Source organism: Equus przewalskii, chromosome 21, assembly GCF_037783145.1.
Source record: "Equus przewalskii isolate Varuska chromosome 21, EquPr2, whole genome shotgun sequence".
NCBI classification, from domain to species: domain Eukaryota; kingdom Metazoa; phylum Chordata; class Mammalia; order Perissodactyla; family Equidae; genus Equus; species Equus przewalskii.
The window spans coordinates 498,212-517,743 of record NC_091851.1 but is presented as its reverse complement, the minus strand read 5'-3'; the positions used below and the strand labels follow the sequence as shown (position 1 = coordinate 517,743).

Sequence of the window (19,532 nt, the reverse complement as noted above, 5' to 3'; positions counted from 1 at the left end):
TACCCATGGCCCTTGGAAACATCAAGAAAGACAGGGAACACAAAGGGTTCAGTGGGCACATATACCTGTGTGTTTCTCATTGTCCCCAAAGCCATCAGTAGTCTCCTCTGGATCCCATCCTCATCACCAAAACTGTTTAAAAAAAAATTCAACTGAGTAAATTTTAAAGATCTTATTGGCTTTGCTCAGTGATTTATCAATCAGACAGCATCCAATCTAGCAGATAGAAAGGAGCTCTGAGAAGCTGTCCAAGGCAAGAGATTTTTATAGACCAAAGAAGTTATACTGGGCATTTGCCAATTGGTTAAAGTGGGGTTACTTTCCCTCTATGGAGCAAAGGGAAGTCTTGGAGCTGGGCCAGGTGACTTGTGTTGAGCAGCCAAGCCCTGACTGGTTGACCAGGTCCTTCCTTTTCTGGGAGAGCTGAGCATAGAAACTCAATTAAGTTGTGGCCCGTTGACATGGGCATAGCATGAGCAACTCTATCCGGGCCTAATCTGGTTACCAGAACACCTTCAAATTGGAGTCATTTCTAAAATGAATTTTCTTCTGTCAACAACATTTTGATTCAAGATGATAAGATTAATCTATACTTGGACTTACGGTTGTTAAAAGATAAACTGAGGCATATTAAAAATCTTAAAGAGTTTATTTGAGCAAAAATTGATTCAAATTGGGCAGCACCAAATTGGAAGTGGTTAGCAGCACTCCACTGACAGGAGCTAGGGGAAATACTAGGTGGAATAGGTGGAAGCAAAGCAAAGAAATTTAAAAACTATTTGATTGGCTATAGCTTAGGAAATTTAAAAAAAAAAAACTGAGCTCTTAGATACAGAGAATGGATTGATGGTTGCCAGAGGTGGAGGCTGGGGTTTGGTGAAATGGGCGAAGGTGGTCAAAAGGTACAAACTACCAGTTGTAAAGTAAGTAAGTCACGGAGATGCTACGTAGAGCATGCTGACTATAGTTAACAATACTGTATTGCATATTTGAAAGTTGCTAAGAGAGTAAATGTTAAAAGTTCTGATTACAAGAAAAAAATTTTGTAACTATGTATGGTGACAGATGTTAACTAGATTTAATGTGGTGATCATTTTACAATATATACAAATATCGAATCATTATGTTGTACACCTCAAACTAATATAATGTTATATGTCGATTATACCTCAATAAAAAAAAAAAAAAGCTGAATTGGCAGGTAGCTATGAAGCCTGAGTATACCCTCTAAAAGGACAGAATCACCCTCTCTGGGTCGAGGGAAACAGTACGGAGAAATAATACAGGATATCCCTCAAATCTTCTAAGAGAAAACCGAGCCCAGATATTCTAACAAGACTGTATCCTCCTCAGCTGACCTCTCACCCTGCCCCACCCCTGTCCCAGCCATGCCCTCTGGCTACTCAGGAAAACTCACAGCCCAGAGTATGGTGTGGGCACCTCTTCCCCAGTCCTCTCTGGCTGCCTTTCACTCTGTGTGGAGTTTGCCACTTGCAGGCACTTGAAATTTCACTTCCCTTGGTCCCTTCCCCGATCCTTTTCCTACCATGTGCCTCCCGAGCTGAGCTTTCATCCTGCCTCCCTGCTCCTCCCTGCACCAGTCATTTTGCCCCAGGTCCTCACATCCTTCAAAGTGGAGTCCCTACAAAATATATCCACCTTCCTCATGCCAGATCGCATTGCAGCTCATTTCAGCATTTTGATGTATTGTTATGCTAGTAAGACTTCCCTTTCTACATCAGGGGTGAAAAGAAGAAGCAAAGGCACAAGGAAAATCACTAAGGGAGGTCAAAGGGGGAGAGGACATCAGCAGCCCATGCTATGGTTTGTAGCCCATGCTACACAAACAGCACTTGCTGGATTCTGCGGGGAGGGGCAGAGATAACAGACAATAAAAGGAGGGGGACAGAGCTCCACAGGGAGCTCAAAAACCTAGCAGAAGAGCAAATTAGTAAACAGATTATCAAAGTAAAGAGTGATACAAGTCTGGATAGAAGTGAACATGGGTGTTCTGGAAGGACGGAGGAAAGGAAGCAAAGATGATGGGGAATTTCTGTGTTTAGTCCTGAAAGCTGATTGAGAGGTAAAGGGGTTTGCAAAGTTTTGGAGGAGAGAGAGCCCACCATCTGTCCCTCTTTCAGAAAACTCCGGGGAGGCCCCAGTGGCCTGAAGGCTGGATGAGAACAGACTGGTGGTGCAGGTGAGGCTTGACGACTGGCATGGCCAGGTCTGGAAGGAAGGACCTGCTAAGCCATTTCAGCAAGAGCCCTTGAAAGGCTTTAGGCAGAAAAGAGACAACACAGGTGTATGTTTTAGAAAATACACCTGCCATTGCCGCAGGCGGCAAGCACAAAGCAGTGCAGTGCTTTAGCAAGCCTCGGGAGGGATCCGGAGGGCCTGACACAGCGGCATGGTGTGGCTGGGATTTGAGAGAAGAGGACACAGAAATCTACAGGGCTTGGCAACTAAGTGAGCATGAGGAGGAGATGCAAGGATAGTGACCGTCAACAAGATGGGGATTTACAAAAAGAAACAGCATGTTTTAGGGGAAAGAAATATTTCAGTTTGAGACTTGTTGATTAATTGAGTTTAAACTGTTTGTGGACATGGAAGTGGAATATACAGTTGCCAACTGAATCTTTGGGGCTTCAAGAGAGAAAGCGTGAGAACCAGAGTAAGAGCAGGACTAGGAATACTGAGGAAGGCACAGAGAGCAGGAGGTTGGTGAGTAAGAAAGGCGACAGGATGGAATCACCCAAAGACTAGGCAAAGAGAGTGGAGAGCCAAGTCTAGGACCCCTGTGAATGAAAATACTTAGGGAAGGGAAAAGGAGGACCACAAGGAAGCCTTGAGAAGGGACAGACAGAGAAGCCACAGGCCAGCCAGGAGGGCTGTGTCAGGGAGCCAGGGCGGATCTGCTCACGCCCCGGAGCCACGAAGATAAGGAATGAAGACAAGCCTCAGGCATGGATAACTGGGAGGTCAGTGGGGACACCGAGAGCAGTCCCACTGCAGTGGGAGGAGGAGGAGGAAGTCAGCGACACCAGGTGTGGAGAGCAGGTGGGAGGAAGCAGCCCCAGGTCTTGGCTCAGCAGCTGACTGATCAGCCAGAGCGCATGCAGGTTCCGGGATCAGATCTCGGCACCTGGAACTGTATGAATCCCGGCAAGTTATTTAACCTCCTAAGCTTTATTTTTTTTGCCCGCCCCCGTCACTGCTCTATTCTCAGCCCCTAGGACAATGCCTGGCACTAGTAGGTGCTCAGTAAATATTTACTGATTGAACATATGATAGAAAGCAACCGTAAGTTTTACGTCTCCCGGTTTCTGCAACTGCGAATTTGGGACGTTACCTTTGTCTGGCCTGCCTCCCTTGGTTGTTTCCAGAAGACGATGCTAAACCAAGAACTGTGAACAGCCAAATCCCACCGGGGACACATGGCTTAGAGACCAGGAAGGTCAGCTCCAGAGTTCACTCCCTCAGGCGCTAAACTTTCCGGAGACGCCCCAGAGGCTGCAGCTGGGTCCTCGCCCCCGCTCGCCGCCGCCCCAAGGATTTTCTGCCCTCGCCACCTCGCCCATGGGGTAGGGCCCGCCGTGCCCGGCGCAGAGGGAGACGGGTAGGGAGCCGGGAGGAGCGGGGGCGGCGCCGGGAGGGGGAGGGCGTTGGGGGGGCGGCACCGGGAGCGGCGAGGGCGCGGGTGGGCGGTGCCGGGAGGGGGAGGGGGCAGGGGGGAGGTGCCGGCGGGCGGGGGGGCGGTGCCGGCAGGGGGAGGGCGCTGGGGGGGGCGGTGCCGGCAGGGGGAGGGTGTTGGGGGCGCGGCGCCGGGAGGGGCGGGGGCAAGGGCGCGGGGAGGGTCGGGGAGGGCGGTGCCGGGAGTGGCAGGGCGCGGTGGGGGGGCCGTGCCGGGATGGGGAGGGCGCGGGGGCGGCGGTGCCGGGATGGGGAGGGCGCGGCGGGGGGGGGGGGCGGTGCCGGGACGGGGAGGGCGCGAGGGGGGGCGGTGCCAGGAGGGGGAGGGCGTTGGGGGGGCGGTGCCGAGAGGGGGAGGGCGTTGGAGGGGCGGCGCCGGGAAGGGGAGGGCGTTGGTGGGGCGGCGCCGGGAGGAGCGCGGCGTTCGCTTCCAGACACAAAGAGCGGCCGGCGGGACGCGGGTTGCGAGCCGCGCGCACACCCAGCGTCCTTGGTCTGCGTTCCTGTGCCAGGCGCGCGGGCTGACACCGCAGACGCCCGCCGCCCAGGTGAGCGGGGCCGGCGTCGGTCCTCCCCTTCCCCCTCCCCCCCTACCCCCTTCGCTCGCCCTCTCCGCCGCACGTGTGGGCGGGACTGGCCGCGCCCCAGGCTGGGCAGGTGGGCGGGCGTGTCCGCGAGCGTCGGGCGCCTGTCCCCTGCGCCGTGCGCGTGCTCCCTCCGCCCCCACAGGTCGGCTGTCCGATTGTCTCCCTCCTTGTCCGTCTCCCTGGAGGGCTGGTGCCCTTTAAAACCACGTGCCCGCGGGGCTCCGGCTGCTTGACTGCGCGTTTAAAACCGGTCCAACGACAGCGGCCGCTTCCGAGGGCTCGGTGCCCTGGAACGGAGTGGGCACTTTTCGTCCCTGGGCTAACATGGGCGTTAAGCTCCTGGCGTGCGACCCGGGGTCCGAGGGGTGCTTTTCGTGGATAACGTGGAGGCCGGGCAGTGGGCTGGGAGCGCGGCGGTCGTGGGTACCGCAGGGCGGACTGTCCCCCAGGCGCCGCCAGGTCCCCTCACGCTTCCCTTGTCACCTGCAAAATGCGAGGCCCAGGTCTCCGAGTAGTGGAATTATTTCGCAGATTGATCCCACTATGCAGAAACTCTTTAGGTCGTGCCTGCTGTTTTTGTTGTATTACGAGTTTGCACTGGGAAACGTTGTTTCAGGTAAGACGCTCCTCTCTGGGGCAGAAAGGTCTGTTGCGAGTTTTATCTCCTGTACTGGTTGTTTGGCAGAACCGCCTCTTCCCGGCGGCGTGCTGGGTCACAAAGCCCATGTAGGCGTCTGTCCGGTCTCGTGTGTGTCTCACGCTCAAGAATCGTGCCCTGGTTGTTAACGCTGCCTTGTTAGGAGCGCTGTGGAGGCTGCGTGTTTGCACAGGGTGGAAGTGAAGAAGCGTGGCTTCTTTCTTTGTGCTGTGGGAGACTTAGGCCAAGCTGTGGGGCAGGGAGGAGGTTCGGAGAAAGACCTGTGACTCTGCAGGGCTTGGAGAAGGTCAGGTGATGCTCAGGGTCCCACCACCAGCACTCAATAACAGGGAGGGGTTGTGAGTGATGGCGAGTTTCTTTTGAGTGGCCTTTGCTGTAATTTTCAGTTTTTTCACTTTGGAGTTAGAATACTTTTAGAAGCAGACTATTAAAAAAAATTGAAGATACTTAGAACTGGTGCGTTAAGCAGAACACAGCCTTGCAGTTTAATGGACTGCACGCCAGTGTGTGTGTATATTAAAAGGAAAATGTGAGGATGGTTGGCGAAGCAGTCTGCCACCGTGCTGTCCGTTTTCTGTTTGATTTTCACATCATCTCTTAGGTGGTTTAAACTATTAAAATTTAACTGGTCTGTGGGGCCGGCCCCGCGGTGCAGCCGTTAAGTTTGCACGTTCTGCTTTGGCGGGCTGGGGTTCACCGGTTCGGATCCCCGGTGCAGACATGGTACTGCTTGGCAAGATGCTGTGGTAGGCGTCCCACATATAAAGTGGAGGAAGATGGGCACGAATGTTAGCTCAGGGCCAGCCTTCCTCAGCAAACAGAGGAGGATTGGCAGCAGTTAGCTCAGGGCTGAGCTTTCTAAATATATATATATATATATATATATATATATATTTTTTTTTAACTGGTCTATATTGACTAATAAAGTGGGATGTATGTGTTTGTATAGAGTTCAGATTCAATAGCAAATAGAGGATAGTGGTTTTTGCAGAATGAGAAAATAAGCCTTCTCCAAAGAACCTGAACTTCAGATAACATTTAATGATGAGGATTTTAGGCTGGTTAATTTTAAAACTGTAGATGAGAAGCAGGCTCTGAGGAGTGGAATTTGCTTGCCCTTTGATGAGAGACAGTTGCATTTGTGAAGGAAATCTCCATGCCTCCCTCTCTGAGCCAGGAGGAAGGGGGGATGGCCTTATCTCTGGAAACGCTTATTGGGGAAGGCAAGAACTTAAGTTGTTTACTGTCTGGCAACCTCATGTAACTGACCCCCCTCCAATATCCTCCTTTGTCTTTAGCTGAAGATAATATTTAAGTGGTGACTTCTGCCATTTACTCAATCTGGTTTGATTCTTATCTAAAAGTTGTGGGACTGCCCAATGGCTGGACCCTACTGGCACTGATACCATTTTAACTTTTTTTACATATTCTTTCCTTTGTCTTGTAAAGAGATAACTCACATACCTATGCCTTAAATTTAGCCTTATTCTCCGCCCATGTTTGCAGCAGAAGCACCAGCAGCTGGCTCCTCCTGCCCGTGGGCCCTGTCCGCACTCAGCAGCTCTGACTGCCTGTGGGTCCTGTCCCCATGCTATTCGAGACTATTCTCTAAATAGAAGAGCACTACTGCCAGACCTTGAGAGTCCAAGAAATCTTTCTTTTGACTCCTCGGCTCACCGACCCCGCATCATTAACACCATCACAATAGGAACAGAACACTTTATAGAGGAAAAATTAGGATTTTAACATTTTTTTAAGTTGAGGAGTTTATATAAACTTTGATGGAAAACTGTTTTTCTCTAACTTATGTTTATCCCATCCATGGTGGTTTGCAGGGCTGCTGGGAGGTGAGTGAACTGATAGTCATCTGCTGATAGCATGTTGTAAATCCCATAGTGTTAGTGTGTCCTTTGTTCTGTGTCTAAGAACACTTGGTGGTGGACAATGGAATAATATAAGAGTTGCAGAGTTCTAACCCTGAGTACTCAAAGTGTTCAGATTCTGCCAGTTTCCGATGGGCGGCTTTAGATGCTGGTCGGCGGATGGTCCTCTTTTTTTGGCTGGCGTTTGAGACTCGGGGCGTGTGAGAGATCCCTCTGATCACGGTCTTGCTACCTTGGACACTCCCTTGGATCTTGCCACGGGCAGGTGACTGCTAGCTTGCTCTCTCCTTCCCTGGCTCGAGAGATGTCTAGTGGGAGGAGGGAAAAGCAGTGTCTCGGCCTCGTGCCTCGTGCTGGAAGTTTTGGAGGTGGAGTCAGTGGTGGTGTGGCTCCTGATGAGAGGGAAAGCGCCCTCCGGCCTGGGAGGGCGCTGCCAGTGCTCCGGCCCTTTGCTCTCTGATTCCGCAGTTCTGCAGTACCAGGTGGAGCGGCAGTGGCTGTCACTGGACTTCAGATTGGGGTTTAGCTTAGTCCCTGGCTTCAAGTGCGAATTAGGAATTCAGGCTCAAGGCCAGAGATTTGGTTAATCACAAGCAGGAGGCCAAAGCTTTGGGTTGGACTCTACCTGGAGCTATTCGGAAGGGCGGTAGCAGGCCGCTTTGCCTCCCCCATCCTTCGGGTAACCTGGAGCTTCCTGGTGACAGTCCACCAAAAGATTCAGACTGTCATTGTCTATGAACCATGGGACGCAGGAGCATGTTCTGTATTTTTAACCTCTTTTGATGAAAGTTGGAGAGTGTGTCTGGTGCTGCCTTGCTACACTTTTCCGTCTCTCAATCCTGGATTGTCCTTCCTTAGACTTCAAGGGGTAATGGCTTCTTTTTTCTCAGAGATTGTTGCGTAGTCTCCCTTGAGTTGAAATCATTTGTTTGTCAAGTAAACCAAGGCCCTGCAGGTCATTGTGCTGCATTCAAGTCTGAGAAGTGCTGGTATATACCAGTGTTGTGTTGACTGCTATTTTGTATTTCATGAGAGGACACTGGCAAATCCTTTTGTGGTGTGACGTGTGCTCTTAAAACCAAGTTTCTTTATTTTAGGCTCTGCTTTGCTTAAGTGAGTTAAGATTTTGGTGTGTTGGAGTTTCTCAAAGTGAGACATTGTTATTCGTTGTTAAAGACCTGAAGGGAAATCATTCTTCACCATCTCCAGGTTTTTAAGTTTCCAGTGGAGAATTTTACATCTGTAGACATGCATCAGTTAGAACGTTCAGCTGCCAGTGATGGAAATCCCAGCTCAGCCTTGGCTTAAACAAATAGGGAGGTCTCAGAAGGAAAGTGCAAGGCTTCGGGATGTCGTTCCAGCGGCTGAGCCAGCCTTGAGGGCCCTGGCTGCTCCTCTTCTGCATAGTGTCACGGTGGTGGCTGTGTCGCTCACATCTGCAGGGAGAGGGAGCTTGGCTTCTCTGGCTCTCTTTGAGAATGAGAAGTAACGCACTGGTGGCCTCCAGGCCATTTGAACCAGTCACCCACTGGCTGGGAGAAGGCTCCCCCAGATCTGCCACAAGCCCCACATTTCCCTGCTGCTCCGCGTGACGCGGGGTTGGTGAGCTGAGGAGTCAAAAGAAAGATTTCTTGGACTCTCAAGATCTGGCAGTAGTGCTCATTTTATTTAGAGAATAGTGTGGAATATCATGGGGACAGGACCCATGGGCAGTCAGAGCTCCTGCTGCTGCCCTGAGTTGAGGGTTAGGGGTAAATTTATAAGGCATGGGTATGTGACTTATTTTTACTGGAAAAAGAAAAGATGATGTAAAAAGTCATTAAATGATTTCAGTGCAGATGGGGTCTGGTTATTGTATGGTCATATAACTTTAGATACGAATCTGGCCATATAGATCGGCATGTAGGTGAAGATGCCCTGGGCTTCTCTCCCTGGGGCAGCCCTAATTCATACCATAAAAAAATCCACTGGGTCATATAGTTTGGCATGTAGGCCAGGTCACCTTGGGCTTCTCTAGCTGGGGCAGCCTTAATCCACATCACGCGGAGGCAGGTTTGTGGGGGCCAGGAGAGGTTTTGGGTGCCTGGTCACTGGTGGGCTTCAGTGGGTTGCCTCACAGGTAATGTGTCCCCTGTACCTGGGCCCCATACGTGGCTCATGCACCAGCTGTGGTACTGTCAGAAATGGAACCCCAGTCTCTTGGTGTTTGTTTTAAAGTTGTGTTTTTTTTTTAAAGATTGGCACCTCAGCTAACAACTGTTGCTGATCTTTTTTTTTTATGCATTTTTCTCCCCAAGACCCCCAGTACATAGTTGCATATTTTAGTTGTAGGTCCTTCTAGTTGTGCTATGTGGGTTGCTGCCTCAGCATGGCATGATGAGCAGTGCTGTGTCTGCGCCCAGGATCCGAACCCTGGGCCACCGAAGCGGAGCACGCAAATTTAACCAGTTGGCCTCGGGGCCTGCCCATTTTAAAGTTTTGATTGAGCACTCACTGCATGCCAGCCTCTCTTCTCAGCGCTTTCTTATGCGGGGTCGGTGAGCCTAGGAGTCGAAAGGAAGATTTCTTAGACTCTTAAGATCTGGCAGTAGTGCTCTTTTATTTAGAGAATGGTATAGAATAGCATGGGGACAGGACCCATGGGCAGTCAGAGCTTCTGCTGCTGCGTGGGGACAGGGGCCCATGGGCAGGCAGAGCTGCTGCTGGCATGTTGCTGCTGCCGTTTCTGCTGCTGCTTCTGCTGCCAACCTGGGTGGAGAGTAAGGCTAAATTTAAGGCATAGGTATGTGAGTTCTCTTTACAAGACAAAAAAAAAAGTTAAAATGGTACCAGTGCCAGTAGGGTCCGGCCATTGGGCGGTCCTACAACTTTTAGATAAAAATCAAACCAGATTGAGTAGATGGCAGAAGTCACCGCTTAAATATTATCCTCAGCTAAAGACAAAAGAGGATTGGGGGGGGGGGGTTCAGTTACATGAGCTTGCTAGACAGTAAACAACTTAAGTCCTTGCCTTCCCCATTAAGAGTTTCCAGAGATAAGGCCATCCCCCCATTCTCTTGGCTCAGAGAGGGAGGCATGGAGATTTCCTTCACAAATGCAACTGTCTCTCATCAAAGGGCAAGCAAATTCCGCTCCTCGGAGCCTGCTTCTCATCTGAAGTTTTAAAATTAACCAGCCTAAAATCCTCATCACTTTCCATGAATTCTTTTTTATTTTTTAATTATTTATTTATTAATTATTGTTATTACTATTATTTTTGGTGAGGAAGATTGGCACTGGGCTAACATCTGTTGCCAATCCTCCTCTTTTTGCTTGAGGAAGGTTGTTGCTGAGGTAGCATCCGTGCCCATCTTCCTCTATTTTGTGTGTGGGACGCCGCTGCAGCACGGCTTGATGAGTGGTGTATACCTCCACGCCTGGGATCTGAACCCGTGAACCCCAGGCCTCTGAAGTGGAGTGTGCGAACTTAACCACTATGCCACTGGGCTGGCCCTGTAGCGCTAACAGCAGTCGGCTGAGCTGGGGCATGCCGTTATCCCCATCCCGCAAACTGGTGCTGAGACTGGCTGTGCTCAGGGTCACGGATGTGGCACTGAGGCGTGCGCTGGAGTCTGGACAGGCTCTGCAGATTCCGGGCCTCCCGGCACATGGGGTTCCCAGTGCCTCATCAACCACATTATTTCTGTATCTTAAAAAGAAAAATGAGTTTTCAGGGCTGATAAGAAGCTGTGACTTACATGATCTTCCTAGACATGTGAGGTGAGGGGTGACTGGAGAATTGTCAACCCAAATTCCATTTGTAAGCAAGAGTCTCAGTGGCTTCCTGAGTCACCCTTTGCCTTTTGTGGGCTTTGTGCTTGTGTCTGCCTGTGGAAATAACAGTTTTAAAAGATGAGTCTGATGCTGGGATTGGGTCTGTAACAAACCCTAATCCCCACCAGTTCCTGTGTGGAGGGATGGTGGACTGGATCTCCTAGGAGTGCCATTCACCCCGGGAGCCTGTGGGGTCTCCCTCAGGGTCACAAATGGCAACAAACCATAAATAGAAGAACGGCATCAAGTAACAGAATGAAATAATCACTGATTTGGAGCTTAGTTTCAAGGGCACAGGAATTTTGTAAATAGTTATAAATTATTTAAAAATCACCAAGGCAGTCTGCTTAGTTTTGGCAGGGGGCGGGTTGTCACACCCCCCAGGGAGAGCTCATTGTATTCAGATACTTGCCCTGTCCTCAGGGGGCCTGAGGAGGGAAGCGCTGGGACTGTCCGTCCACCTGGCCTCTGGGCGTGTTTGTGGAGGTGGACAAAACCCGGCCAAAGTGGGCAGCATCCCCACTGCCCCGGCTTGGGAGACAGCAGGAACTGCAACAGACGAGACTCCTCCCCGCACCTCGGGCGATGCGCGCACCCCAGTGAGTAGAGAATGAAACTGAGAGCTCATTGTCCCGGTGACAGCAGGGAGGGTGGAGCCTTCTGCGCCAGGGAGCTGTTTTCTAAGGGCTCCCTGCAGCTTGGCCAGTTAGCTCCCTGGGTCCAGGGGACTGTTTTTGTGGTTGGGCTTCTTCGAGGTCACTGCTCTCCAGGGACCCAAATGAAGGGAAGTGACAGGCGAGTTTGTCCCCCTGCCCGCTTCTTGACCAGAAACATAGATGCCCAATTTCTGAATCCCACAGTCTGTGCCCTTGGCCTGTTCTCACTGCTGGTAGCTCTCCTCGGAACACTGCCTCACAGGGCCGTGTGTAGGGGCCCTGCATAATTCAGACTTAGGCAGGCGCTGCTCTGTGGCAAAAGAATGGAAAATAGTTGGTATTTCACATTGCTGCATGGCATTAAAATTAAGCCATTCTTGATACATTTTAAAATCTCTTTGAATTTTCATTATTTCGGATTTTACGCATAAAACAAGAGTTTGGTATTTATAGCTTTTACTACTTAAAATTATCGTAATTCAGATTCTCCTAAAAGGTGACTACTGTGCTGTAGATGCCATCTTAACTAAGTGATCAAAGTTAACAGGAGACATCACGTGCCTCCTAAGAGGTACAGAGAAGGACACCACTGCACCCGGTGTCCCTTCATAATCTGGATCTCAGTATGTGAAGACAGCAGGCAAATTCCATTTGTGCAACATTCTACAAAATAACTGGCCTCCATACTCTTCACACATTTCAAGGTCAAGAAGCACAAAGAAAGGGGCTGGCCCAGTGGGGCAGCAGTTAAGTTTGCACGTTCTGCTTTGGTGGCCTGGGGTTCGCTGGTTTGGATCCCAGGTGCGGACATGGCACTGCCTGGCAAGCCATTCTGTGTTAGGCGTCCCGCATATAAAGTAGAGGAGCATGGGCACAGATCTTAGCTCAGGGCCAGCCTTCCTCAGCAAAAAGAGGAGGATTGGCAGCAGATGTTAGCTCAGGGCTAATCTTCCTCAAAAAAAAAAAAAAGTTACAAAAACAAATGTCCACCCTGTATTCACTGCACTCTAAGTACCCACTACCAATAAAAAGCTTACTGGCTTTTATTTATTATAAAATGCATCTTTTTTACATCTTGTCACATGTCTGAAATTGGGATGCATCTTAAAATCGTTGCTGTCTTAGCACTGTTAGATTTTGACAGCAGTTTTTCTTAGTCATTTCTCTTAGAATCAGTAGCATCTTGGATTTGATGAAATATGGTATTTTCTCTGTATTGTCTGAAGAGGTGGGAAAAAAGAAGACAGTCCTTCTGGTAGCTTCATATGTAAAGTTTTTTCAGTCTGTCGTGCTGACATCTACACTCCAGGCCAGATACCCATCTGCCTCTGCTCATTTCCACCTCCATCCCTCATAGGTATTTCCAATTCAACATATTCCAAACTGGAAGACATAGTTCTGTCTTCACCTCTACCAACCTGAAGTGCTATTCCTCTGTGTTCCTTGCCTCAGGGAGTGGAAGCCTGATTTTTAGCCAGTGATGGCTCCAGAATGTCCTTATGGGACGAGCATAGGGAACGTCCAGGTGTGCATGAAGAAGATTGGGTGGGTATGAGACCCTCACCCAGTCTTGCCTCTGTATGGATGGTTTTTAGGACTGTCTATTTCTTGAAGTGTGTCTGGGCTCCAGATATCTGTGCCTAATTTTCCTTGTTTGTCAAGTGAGAATGGTTTTCCCAAATCCATTAAGATAACGGACAAGACAACTTAAGGTACCATAAAACTCTGATGTTCTCTGACTTAAAATAGGAGAGCTTTTAAAAAAAAAAATTATGCTAGAATCATTCAAATAGCCAGTTCCCTTTAAGCAGACAACTCTGAGCTCATGTTCCAATGAAGGACAGGTGTGTGACCAGGCTCCTCTGCTTCCTGACTCTCAGCACTTCCTCCCAGATTTCTTTTGTTGACGAAAATAATCCATAACCAATCTATAAATGAAAATTTGGGTGAGTTTATTCTGAGCTTAAATCTGAGGATTATAACCCAGGAGCGTCTTTCCACAAAGGAACAGAGCACTCCAAAGAAGTGGGGTATACAGGGTGGTTATATACCCTCAAAGAGTATGTTTCACATAGGATTGAAATGTCCCTTTTGCAATAGTCATGAGGCTGCTCTGTCAGCACAGCGATTGATGGAAACAGGAGATAGGCCTGCTGTCTCGGTGAACCCGGCAGGCTGGCAGGTCTGTTGCCTCCAGCTGGGCGGTCACAGATGAGCACTGCAATCAGTTCTCAGCCTAAAGAAAGATGCTTAATCTTTTTTTCTTTTAATTAAGATTTTATTTTTTTCCTCTTTTTCCCCAAAGCCCCCTGGTACATAGTTGTATATTCTTAGTTGTGGGTCCTTCTAGTTGTGACATGTGGGACGCTGCCTCAGCGTGGTTTGATGAGCAGTGCCATGTCTGCGCCCAGGATTCGAACTGACGAATCACTGTACCGCCTGCAGTGGAGCGCGCGAACTTAACCACTCGGCCACGGGGCCAGCCCCAAGATGCTTAATCTTTAAGGAGATGCCAACATTGGGAGGGAGAGGGAAGTTGCACCTTTATCTCAAAATGTCTAAGCAGATATACAATGCATGCTCAATGGCCACAGTCAGGCCCTTTTGGAAAAACAAAGTCAGGCTGAATTAGGTTTATACCAAATGGCTTCCTCATATACTCCAATATATCCTATTGCTTGCCATTTTTATTTGTCACTTTCCTGTGATGGGTTCAGTTCCGGGATGGATCAGGGTGGGGTTGATTTTTAGCCTGAATGCTTGCAGGGACCACCCGGAACAGGTGTGTTTTATAGAACTTGCAGTGGCTGATGCTCCTGGGCTCCTCTCCTCCCTGGGGCCACCACTCACTGCCACGTTGGAAAACTTTTGTGGCAGTGCATCAAGTCTCGTTAGATCTTGAGCCCCAGATGTGGCAGACGTGGAAATGGTTCCATCCTAAGTCTTTAGTCCCACTTGACTCAGGGAAAGCTTTGCGTTAGCCCAGGATTGTAACATTTTAGTTTATTTTGTTTGGCATGGACTTCAGTAGCAACTGCAATAGCAAAATACAGTGATTTCCTGGTGGCCTGGTTTCTTGAGCTTGTGTTGTTTGTGTTGACACTGACCTTCACAGTGGGCTCATTCTTTAGAAGTAGAAACTCAAAATATTCAGTTCTTTGTTGGATTCTGTGGACTTTTAAATATGTGTAGAGAGCAAAGAAGATGCACAGTGTGTGTGCACCTTCAGGCGGCTCGTCGCATGGCTGGGGTTTCAGTTGGAAGTTCGGATAGTACTGAGAAGGGAGTGAAGTGTTCTTACAGTTTTCTGATTAGATTTTATAGGCTGTGTGTGGTTTTATTCTCTTATTTTCTTGATAACCAACATGAAACAAGAAAGGTTACACCCTGGTTCTGGTGAAGAGAAAGTGCCTCAGTGTTTCGTAACAGATGAACAGAAATGGCTTGGGACATGGAATGGTTGGCTGAAGTATTGCTTTTTAATTTTGGGGACTATTCAAGTTAATGTTCTTTCTATATAATTAGGTTTACTCATAGAAAATTCTGGCATAACAGCAGGACTTTCTCGTGTGGTTTGGAGCTAGAAGAGACATTTTCCCATATATTCTGGATTTCGGATTCCTGCACCTATTCATAGAAAAGCTTTTCTTTTTAATGTTTAAAACTACATTGTATGTTCACATGCTGTTGGTAGGCATGAGGCAAGATGTAGAGGTTGGTAGTTACAACTCTAGAGTTAGACCTCAGTATGTGTCACTTACCAGCTCTGGGACTTTGAGCAAATTCCTTCTCTGTGTCTCAATGTCCTTGCCTTTAATACGGAGATGGTAATAGTGCCTCCTTTACACGGCTAAATTCCTGAGTGCCTAGGAATGTGTCCAGTGTGTGATGAGTGCTCGAGAAATACTAGTTTTGTCTTATCAAGAGATTGTTTAGTACAAGCAAGCACCCCACTGGCAGGTGAGAGGTGGAGACGTTTACTTGTGGCTCTGAGTATCCACAGGGAGGAGTGACCTCAGGACCTGCACGCCTGGGAGTGGAGTGTTAGGAAAATCTTCTAGGGCCCTTTTTATTTTTCTCTTTCAACCTTTAAAATCACTTGACTAAAAATAAAAATAAATTGCAATGATTGTCCTGCAAAAAGAAAGTACTCAGAACAGCAAAATATGCGAATACTTCAAAAAATTATAAACTTAGGTAAATTACAGGAAAGGAATATATTAACCAAGACCTTGTCACAACCCTGCAGGTTCTGTCCTCATTTCCTTCAGTTGTGTACACCTGTATTTTGTGAAGTTGAAACTTGTGCGTGTGCTAGACTTTTGCTTTGTTCCACTAATTTCAGTATTTTTTTTTAAATAAAGTGTTTCTGTGTTGATGAGGTTTATGTGTTTGTCAGTTTTCATTACTGTTGAAAATAGAGACCATGTTATGCTGAGGTGTTTCCCTTTTGTTAGGCTTTTGATTTTTTTCTGAGCAATCAGGGGCTTTTAATAGCATTCTGTGAATTTCAGCCTCCCTGTTTCTTTTCTCTCTGGATAAATGCATACACCTTCCTTCGTTCCTTGAGTCCTGTCCCTGCCTCCTCACGTTGCTAGTGGCGTGAGTGCACACAGGGGTCTCTGATCAGAACTTCTTTGCTGGCTCCCCCTGTGGAGGGTGCTGGAGGGTCTGTGTGCCCAACCCTTGACCCCAGCGTGCCAGACAGATGGAATCTATCTCAACTGTGCCCTGCTGTGAAAAACTTTATTTTTATTTGGGTTTCTTTAGTGATTAGCAAGACTGTGTCCATTAAACATTTGCTTATTTTTTATGATGAAAAGTAAGATGATGCCCTTAGGCCGTCAGCCTCTCTTCCTGGATATCTTGACAGCATTGTTCTTCCAGAAGTGAGAACACTGGAGCAAGCAGCAGCAGCTCCTTCTGCAGAACTTCTGGTCTGTGCTTGCTAATGATATGTGAATAGGGAGCTTTCACAGTGACATGCTATTTTAAGAGCAGTCATCATTTTTTTCAGGGTAGTAATAGCCACTTGCCCAGGATCTCAAACATTTTAGAAAAGAAAAAAAAAAGTGTTTATGTGAATTCTCTTCTGGAATTTTCTAGCCTCAATAGAGAATCAAATGCCCCAGCTAGCCAACTTCTGGAGCTCCCAGTGGCTCTCTGACCAATAATAGCATTTTTCTAATGACAAGGGATATGGGGGCTCACACTCAAGTGTGGGAGTTGTCCAGCAGCGTTCAGTCAAGAGTCTCTGCTCTGCCTGCCTCCCTGCTTGCTCCAGCACGAGCTCTCAGAGAGAGAAATCCAGCTTACTAGTCCTCACTGCCCTGTTTGTCTCTCTCAAGATGTATCTGCACCCACATGCCTCCTCGTTCCTTCACATTGGCCTCCCTGGGGGAGGTGACCCACCCACCTGCACTTAATGGGGGGATCCTGTCCTCACGTTCCTGAGACTGCGGCCTGGGCTGCTGCTTCGGGATGAAGGAAACTGCAGCTTCATGGACCAGCGTTCCACACCAGTGCTGCTCGGAGGGAGTGAGGCTGAGACCCTTGGGGAAGTTAATCATCCCAGATCCTCAGAGGTAAAGTTAAATTATTTTCTTTAATAAAACTAGGTATAAACGCCTTAGTGTCTATATACCTGCAGCGAGATAGTTACTGAAATTCAATCTGTGTTTTACTCTGTTTTTCCCATTCCAGGCTGGCAGGCAGACCTTGGTGTTCTCTTGCCTCCAGAGGGGTTTCTCTTACGGGGCTAAAGGCAGAACTTGGTGGAAGATGACCTCCCTCCCTTTAAAAAAAAAATTACATACACTAAAATTGAGTTTTGCATGTGTGTACAGTTCTAAGAGTCTTAACATGCTTCTAGATTTGTGTAACTGTCACCACAATGAGAATACAGAAAAGTGTCATCATCCAAAGAACACTGCTGCCCTTTTGTACCCTGACTCCTGCCACCACTGATCTGTTCTCTGACCCTGTAGTTTTGCATTTTTCCATAATGTCAAATAAATGGAATCTTACAGCCTGTATCCTTTCCAAACTGGCTTCCTTCTCTCAGGATTTATATTGTTGCGTGTATTAATAACTTTTTCCTTTTTATTTATGAGTAGAATTCCAAATTCACCTGTTGGAGGACATTAGGATTGTTTCTAGTTTTTGACAATTATGAATACAGCTGCTAGAAACATTTGTATACAGGTTTTGTGTGAACACGTTTTCCTTTTTCCTAGGGCAAACACTATGATGTGAGATTCTTGGGTCATATGCTAAGTCTATGCCTAATTTGTTAAGAAACTCTTTTCTTTCCAAAGTGGCTCTACCATTTTGCATTTCCACCAGCAATGTATGAGGGTTTCATTTGCTCTCCTTGCCAGCTCTGGGTATTGGGATTAAAATTTTTTTTTTTTTAATTTTAGCTATTCTTTTGTATAAAGAAATTATTTATTTTTCCTCTTCTCTCCAAAGCCCCCCAGTACGTAGTTGTATATTTTAGTTGTATGTCCTTCTAGTTGTGGCACGTGGGACGCCACCTCAGCATGGCCTGATGAGCGGTGCCATGTCTGCACCCAGGATCCGAACCCGTGAACCCCAGGCCACCAAAGCAGAGCGCGCAAACCCAACCACTTGGCCATGGGGCCGGCCCTAATTTTACCTATCCTAATAGATGTGTAGTGAAATCTCATTGCAGTTTTAATTTTCATGATGTTGAGCATCTTTTTATGTGCTTATTTGCCACCCATATATCTTCTTTGGAAGTGTGTCTGTTCCAGTCTTTTGAAGTTTTTTTAAAACAAATGCGGTTGTTTTCTGTTTAGTGTTTTGTGGATTTTTGGTGAGGAAGATCAACCTTGAGCTAATATCTGTTGCCAGTCTTCCTCTTTTTTTCCTTGAGGAAGATTAGCCCTGAGCTAACATCCATGCCAGTCTTCCTCTATGTTGTATGTGGGTCACCGACCACAGCATGGCGTGATGAGTGGTGTAGGTCCGTGCCCTGGATCTGAACCCCAGAACCTGGGCCGCTGAAGCTGAGGACACTGAACTTAACCACTATACCACAGAACCGGCCTCCTAACTGTTTAGTTTTAATAGTTCTTTGTACATTCTCTTTGCAAGTCCTTTATTGGATATGTGGTTTGCAAGATTTTCCCAGTCTTTGGCTTGTCTTTTCCTTCTTTGACCAGTATCCTTCATACAGTGAAAGGGTTTTTTTTCTCTGCTTTTTCCTCCCCAAGTCCCCCCAGCACATAGTTGCATATTTTAGTTGTGGGTCCCTCTAGTTGTGGCATGTGGGACTCTGCCTCAGCATGGCCTGACGAGTGGTGCTATGTCCGCACCCAGGATCCGAACCAGCGAAACCCTGGGCCACCGAAGAGGAGCACGTGAACCCAGCCACTCGGCTGTGGGGCTGGCCCCCAGTGAAAGGTTTTAATTTTGCTGAAATCCTATGTGTCTTGTATGGATTTTAGTTTTTGTGTCTCATCTAAGAACTCATCTAACTTCAAGTCATCAAGATATCCCCCTATGTTTTCTTCTAAAAGTATTATAGTTTTATGGGTGGTTTTTTTCCTGAGGAGGATCAGCCCTGAGCTAACATCTGTTACCAATCTTCCTTTTCCTTTTGCTTGAGGAAGATGAGCCCTGAGCTGACAGCTGTGCCAGTCTTCATCCACTTCACCTGTGGGTCACTACCACAGCATGGCCAGTGAGCGGCATAGCTCTGTGCCTGTGATCCAAACCCACGAATCTGGGCTGCCAAAGCAGAGCCTTACTCAACCACTATGCAACAGGGTCGGCCCCTAGTTTTATGTTTTGTATTTAAATCGATGATAAATTTTGAGTTAATTTTTGTGTAAGATGTGAGGTTTAGGTTGAGATCTTTTTCTTTTTCCGTGTATTGATGTTTGATTGTTCTAACACCATTTGTTGAAAAGAATATTCCTTTGTTTGTTTTTGGTAAAGAAGATTGGCTCTGAGCTAACATCTGTTGCCAGTCTTCCTCTTTTTTTTTTATATATGTGGGATGCCGCCACAGTGTGGCTTGATGAGCAGTGTGTAGGTCTGTGCCTGGGGTCCAAACCAGTGAACCCCAGGCTGTTGAAGCGGAGCACGTGAACTTAACTACTATGCCACTGGGCCAGCCCCGGAAAGACTATTCTTACTCTATTGAATTGCTTTTGCATCTTTGTCAAACATTTTTTTTTTTAAGAATTTTTTTTCTTCTGCTTTTTTTCCCCAA

The 19,532-nt window shown here is 47.8% G+C and overlaps 1 protein-coding gene across 19 annotated transcripts in view; it reads left to right on the top strand.

Moving 5' to 3' along the window:
- Positions 1-4,055: 4,055 nt before the first annotated feature.
- Positions 4,056-19,532, top strand: part of NINL (ninein like) — a 134,728-nt gene continuing 119,251 nt past the window's right edge. For 10 of the 19 annotated variants that reach the window (XR_011531008.1, XR_011531009.1, XR_011531005.1 and 7 more), the window contains exons 1-2: positions 4,077-4,241; positions 16,639-16,875. The gene's annotated coding sequence lies outside the window, so the exon portion shown is untranslated. Of the gene's footprint in view, positions 4,242-16,638; positions 16,876-19,532 lie in introns of all 19 variants that reach the window. The other 9 variants (XR_011531007.1, XM_070588929.1, XM_070588924.1 and 6 more) reach the window with 6 other exon arrangements.